This window comes from Lissotriton helveticus, chromosome 5_1 (assembly GCF_964261635.1).
Source record: "Lissotriton helveticus chromosome 5_1, aLisHel1.1, whole genome shotgun sequence".
NCBI classification, from domain to species: Eukaryota; Metazoa; Chordata; class Amphibia; order Caudata; family Salamandridae; genus Lissotriton; species Lissotriton helveticus.
In genome coordinates this window covers 2,068,457,281-2,068,464,160 of record NC_136065.1, presented here as the reverse complement: position 1 = coordinate 2,068,464,160, position 6,880 = coordinate 2,068,457,281, and the positions used below count along the sequence as shown (strand labels likewise).

General features: G+C 44.9%; 1 long non-coding RNA gene across 1 annotated transcript in view; it reads right to left on the bottom strand.

The window, feature by feature from the left end:
• Nucleotides 1–1,651: 1,651 nt before the first annotated feature.
• The window catches only part of LOC144753988 (uncharacterized), an 88,480-nt gene continuing 83,251 nt past the window's right edge, over nt 1,652–6,880 (bottom strand). The window contains exon 3 of the long non-coding RNA XR_013594624.1: nt 1,652–2,427. This is a non-coding gene — a long non-coding RNA (uncharacterized LOC144753988). The remainder of the gene's footprint in view (nt 2,428–6,880) is intronic.

Sequence of the window (6,880 nt, the reverse complement as noted above, 5' to 3'; positions counted from 1 at the left end):
GGTGCAAAAATCAATAAAATATGTGAAAAGAGAAATAAACACACCTCTGATTGTAATTCCCTGATAGACTCTTCTCTACATGATTTGAATAATCGTTTTCATAGAGTTTCTATACGAGTATATATACATAAAACTATTAGTTTGCTTTGAAATTGATATCTTTAAATAATGTTTATAATAAGAAAGATTACGGTAATGCATGTTGTTTGCTTGTCGATGATCAGATTTCAGCATCATTTCACTACAAAATTAACAGCTATGAAGCAACAAATTCTACCAGGACTATGAGCGTGAATGCAATGTGTGCTTTTACCGGGATTGTATCAGTCTTTCACCTGCAGATGCCTTTGTCTGAGAATGACCAGTGCTGGAATGGACTGAAATCCATTACCATAAGATGTATTTTTGGTGGAGTAGGTTACAGAGACGAATCTTAGTCCATTTCAGCAGAGGCCTTCTATCTACTTCTCAGTGGAAACAAAAAGCACACCTCGAACAAACAAAATCCACCACCACCTACAGACGCTAATTGACCATCTCATGTGCAGAGCACATAGTGTGCATTAAGTCTTTCCTGAGGTTTTTTTCTAAACAGACTCTGTAAAGCAATATGTGCGAAATTAACAGCCTTACTGGCTATGTTTACTGCGGGGCATGGAACTATACGTGTACACTAGCACAAACATCATATGTAAATGTATAGATGAGAAATAACAATGTTGTCATTTGGTACCTTTCGAGGCCAATAAAATGCACAAAATAATGAGAGAAGTACCACGTTGGACTGCTTTTCGACTACCACCACCTCGTGCAGACTACTTGAAGTTTTCCGACCTTCCAAGACAGGCAAATTTAAGAAACTTAACAATTTAACCTTAACGACTCCATGATACATTTGCTCCACTAAAAGACACTATGGTCTGTGGGATGGCTAAACAATCACACAAATGCTTGCATTTTCTGAAGAGCTAAGAAAGATGCCGGCGCCATGAGCGTGCACATCGACTGTCCGGGCTCAAGCTGAGATCGCCAGAGAAGACACGCGGTGAGCGGGCACATCGGCTGTCTGGGCAAGTTCACATCTCCTGTCCCCCTTCGGTCGCAAAACCCACAACAATGGATCTCACCAAGGCGAGCAGCACATGCGCTGCGTCGCTAGGCGAGACCTAAAAACTGAGACAGTTGGGGCGTTAGATGAAAGCAGATGGAGATGGGGTGTCTGTGAAATTGAGCATTTGACACTTGACGATTTAATTAAGTGCCCAAACAAGACGTAGAAAGCAGATTAATTCAAAATATAAAGCATAGAATATAATTTTATGGAAGAATATCAAATTCAAAATAATGTGTATGGGTGGGCATGCATCATCAAAGTGCATGGGTCCATCCTAAATAATTCATTGAGGGGCGAGGGGACATGTTGTCCTGAAATATTAGGGGAGAAAGGAGGGTGAGATACTGCACTGAGGGACGACACAATGACCAATTGTTCCCACCTGCGATCAAAACAATAGACATCCAAATGTAAGTCCGCGATGAAGGGTCCCACACTGAAATACAAACCATTAAAGTTAAAACAAAGGATTACATGTTGATTTCCTACTAAAAATACAAGTTACTAAAGAAAAAAGAGAATAACACTATTTATTGAATTAGCAAAGTATTACTTTTAATACTTTTTCAATGCTCTTTTGGATAAAATACATTTCTAATATTTAGGTCAATATTTTGAAAATGCAGCATACAGTGAGTAACATTACAATAATGTAATGGTGCAGAACAAGGCATTTTGATCCTGGCCTACAAGGCGTCCACTGGAGCTTTGGAAAATCAGACTACTTAATAATACTGCACAACAATATATTAAGTGTAAATAGGATGGCAACGTCAAAATGATATATTTCACATAGAAACAGAGGCACGCAAGAAACTACTTTATTGCATTTGGATTGTCAGTGTCGTGGTCTTCGAAGCTACAGTGGACAAAACTAAGTAACATGAGAGTCTATCTTGTAACTTCAGTGGGATCTAAGGCTAGCCCCATGGCAGTCTAATGAATTGAGCTCCATTTCAGCCACCCATCAGCTCTCTCCTACCTTATATCTACATTGTTTACAAAATGTCAAATCTGAACGAGAAAGCTACCAAAAAAGTTTGAGCAAATCACTGATTTCTTTGTCATTGTTGAGGCCAGCAGGGCGGATGGTGTCAGCATGTGGATCCCTCAGAGGAATGTCATCAGCAGTGTAGCCATCAGGGTCATCAAGCCCACCAGCAGGGAGGGTTTCGTCAAGGAGCCGGCGTTGCAGAGACTGCCGAAGCAGCAGGAGTTGGAAACTGAAACCTCTATCCCATTATAGGATTGCGTGGCGGAGGTCAGGCAGGTAAAGAGACCCAGACAGCCTTTACCCTTTACACTGACACCGACTAGTGCAAAAGGAGAGAAAAATAGATGATCAATATTGAGGTTTCACAACAAGGCATTGGTTCTGCTTTATTGGGATGCGACAATACGGGGACAACATGCCTTTGTCATGGAGAAATGCTTTGGCTAGGAAAGAATCAGTCACATCTGTTGCCACAGTTAGTCGCTTCACATCCAATTGTTTAATTTCACATTATATAATGTGCTTTGTCCCTTTGAAAGGCAAAGGTCTGAAGAGATAAACATTTATTTAAATTAATTCATATAAAATCCAAGTCATCTTTTGAGCCAGAGTATATATCTGGGAAAGAAGACCCAGTCAGCATTTTAAAGAATGATGGCTGTACATGCAGAGAGAAAGTTATGAAAAAGAAATAAGGAATTTCAAAAACAACTACAAAATGTAACTGCTAACTCTTCATGTTGCAATGGGAAGTAAATTTGGATGAGTGCTCCACAGTTCTTAAAAAGGCTGCTTTCTGGCTAAGGTCTGCTTTGTCACCTTGTCTTTAGGGTGACAACCTTAATCCAGATCATTACAGCCACAAGCTTCAGTCCAGAACTTTTCACCTATGAAACATTGATTTCATGTATGTTGGTCTAATTAATTCAGCGAAGGCAAAGCAAGACTACAACACCCAAAATGCATTAGGCAATCACACAAAAGTCCAGGTCCAAAACAATGCCCATAGTGACACTGGAGTTATGTGGCCACTTTACTTACTTCCCTTAGTTAAGCATTGGCCCGGATACTAGGTTATATCAACAGAAAACATCACTTCTAATTTAACAAGTTCAGTTAGGCACAAACGCATGTCTACACAAATGCAGCTTATCTCTGACCATTCTTTCTCTAATACTGTTGTATGCCATAATATACAATATGTGCAGGGATCTATGACCCCCAAGTGACCTTGTGTCAGGAAATGAGGTCTCAGGTTTTAGCATGACTGTGGGAGTGTGATTTGCTGCAAATGGGCTGGGGGGTGCAAGACAAGTGCCACATTTGGTCTACCCCTGAGGGTGTGCCTTCAGCCTGTGTAGCTGAGGCAGCAGGGTGCTGATTGGCTGTCTGCCTGTGGGGCGTGGCTGTGACTGGATGATGTGAGATTGCTGACCCAGCATTTGGTCAGTACAGATGTTTACCTGCCTCCCTCCCGTTCCACTCTCCATTGCTCCCCTCCTCTTTGTGCAACTGCTTCTTGACCTCATCTTTTACACCTTTTCCCAACTCAGCTGATGTTTCCCCGGTCCTTTTTCTACCACAGAAGCTAGCTTAAGGAGGTTGTTGTTGATGTCTACCTGTTCCTTCTGTCTCTAAGATTCACCACTGTCCTCCAGCACTCACACACACACCCTCTATACCTCAAGCTTTAAAACTCATCGCTGCCTCACAGCCGCCCTCCAGGACCCACAGTACTCACCTCTGTCTTCCAGCACCCACACAGCACCTACCCCTCAAGCTTTAAAACTCATAACTACCTTACCAGCATCCTCCTGGAGCCAGAAGACTCACCACTGTCCTCTAGCAATCACACGGCCATCATTGTCCTCCAGTTCTCACACGGCGCCAACTCTTCAAGCTTCAAAACCCATAGCAGCCTTACCGCCACCCTGCTGGAGCCATCTGACTCACCACTGCCCTCCAGCACTCACAAGGCCACCATTGGCCTCCAGCAACCACTCAGCACCTTCCCCCAAGCTTCAAAGCCCACCGCTGCCTTGCTGCTGCCCTCTTGGGTCCACAGGACTCACCACTGTCTTTCAGTACTTATACAGCGTCTATGCCCCCAAGCTCCAAAACCCATCACTGGCTCACCACCACCCTCCTGGACCCATAGGACTCACCACTGTCATCCGGCACTCATAAGGCCACCACTGTGCTCCAGCACTCGCACGGCCACCGCTGTCCTCCAGCACTCGCACGGCCACCACTGTCCTCCAGCACTCGCACAGCCACCACTGTCCTCCAGCACTCGCACGGCCACCACTGTCCTCCAGCACTCGCACGGCCACCACTGTCCTCCAGCACTCGCACGGCCACCACTGTCCTCCAGCACTCGCACGGCCACCACTGTCCTCCAGGCCTTACACAGCGCCTACCCCTCAAGCTTTAAAACATTTAGGGCCATATGTCTCATGCAAATTCGCATTCGCAAAGGCCGAAATTCGCAGAATTTCGGCCTTTGCGAATGCGAATTTGCTAAATGGGATGTATGAAGGAAAATCCGGTATAAAATAAGGAATCGCAAAATTTGCGATTCCTTATTTTGCAATTGCATTTAAGGAATCGCAAACTTTGCGATTCCTTAAATGCAATGTATGAAGCTAAAAAAAATTGTAAATTGTCCCTAAGGAATCGCAAATTACCACCAACTTCAAGGTGGTGGTAATTTGCGAATTCCTTGAAAAATGCCCATTTTCGCATTTTTCAAAGTGCCATGTGACGCACATACATGCCCTAAGGGCATGTATGTGCACCACATGTGCACCCATGATTATTTTAGGGGTGCAACAGGGTGTCCTTTGGACACCCCTGCACACTTGAAATAATTCTCAATTTGCGATTAGCAAATTGCGAATCGCAAATTGAGAATACATTCCCATTCCTTCCTATGGGCCTCCTGGCCCATAGAAATGAATGGGAAAGTATTCCTTAATTGCGAATTCGCAATTAAGGAATATCAAGAAATCGCTAAAAAATTGCGATTTTTTTGATACATACCAATTTGCGATTCTGAAATAGCGATTTCTTAAAAATCGCTATTTCAGAATCGCAAATTGGTACCTTGATAGATGTGGCCCATAGCTGCCTTACTGCCATTCTCCTGGGCCAGCAGGGCTCAGTATTGTCCTCCAGCACTCAGATGGCACCTAAACCTCAAAGCTTCAAAACCCATCGCTGCCTCACTGGCAGCTTCCTGGACCCAGAGGACTCACCAGTCTTCCCAATGTCGATGCCCCAATAACATCCTTTCTACTCACCCGGATCACCTCTTGCTATCACTTTTCAATAATCACCCTTCGTTGCTCCATTCCCCGGTAGACTGTGCCATGGTCACCGAATCTGGCTGCTCTCAGCCCTGCTCCTTGCACCGCTGGGTTAGCCACATAGGCAATTTGACAATGACCCAATGGCCCCAACCACAAACCAGTCAACTGGTTGAATTTTTCCTAAACAGTATTTTTTGGACGATGGCTCACTTGCCTGGGCTGCTCCACCTCAAACACAGAATCTTGGTTTCACTGGGCCAGACCTTGCTGTGCTCTCATGGCACACTGGGGTGTGACATCATTGTTTGGAGGCAGAGGGCTAAAATACAGTGACAGTTTCCCCTACTCCAAGTAATGCTACCACCAGGCAGGAAGTACAGATGTGCAGAATAAACAGTGATGGAAGAGAAAGGACCCGAAGTCCTCTCTGTTACAAATGGCCCATTGGCTTCACACCCTTCGCCCATTTTATTTTTAGTCATTAAATATCTTGTTGGAGAAGGATACTGGCGTGTCGAATGGGTGAGCATGTGGCCTTAGCCCACTCATTAGTCAAGACACTTTGAGTAAAACTGTGTATATAATATACTTACGCATAGGAACTTTCTGCCACCTGTCTTCACCCATTGATCTATTAGTGTCATTCACATTTTTGTATCACCCAACACAGCATACAGCATCGGGCACAGGGTCAGCCCACGTCAGTCAGTAGTTTACCTCTCTGTCAGTGATGGCAATCTGCTGCTGCACAATTACACACACAAAATAGTAGCCTTACCCAGTTTCACATAGGCCATTCACAAACGTTGGCAAAGTCGAAAGTTGTCGTTCAATGCCGGAGTAGTTGACTTTGCCAATGTTTGTTAATAATGTGTGTAAAATGCCACTCAGAACACCTGTAAGGTTCAGAACTACGTTTGTGCTATTTTTTAATGTTTATAATCATCCATCCTCTCCCCACCCTTAATCCATGGTGTCTGCCTTTTGATCACCCTGCCATCCTCTTTGGCGGTTCTAACTGCCTTGCTTCCGCACCCCAAAGGTCCCAGGCAAGCAATGAGGTGCAAAAGATCAAAATTCACAACTTTGGGCAACTTTTTTATGTTCATGATAATTTTTGGCCCTATTTTGACTCTGGTGCCTGAATATGTTGGGTTTAGAAATTCTCTAGACAATGTCGTAGCCCAGAAATCTTTGGGGTGTCAGCAAGCGTAGCATCTGCAGTGAGGGACAAGTTGGAGATGGGGAAAAGAAAGAAACAAGCCCCCTACTAAGAGACAATACAAGGGGGGGCCAATAGGCCCCCACGCAAGCATGGCGGGGCCCGGCCCCTCCCACACCCCGTCCCTTTCGGGGCCGCTTGCCGCGCGCCCTCGCCCCGGAAGTACTGGTGTGCTTCCGGGGCGAGGGGGCGGGGTCGCGGCAGCGAAAGGGTTAAAAGCCTGGGGAGCGCGGGAAGCA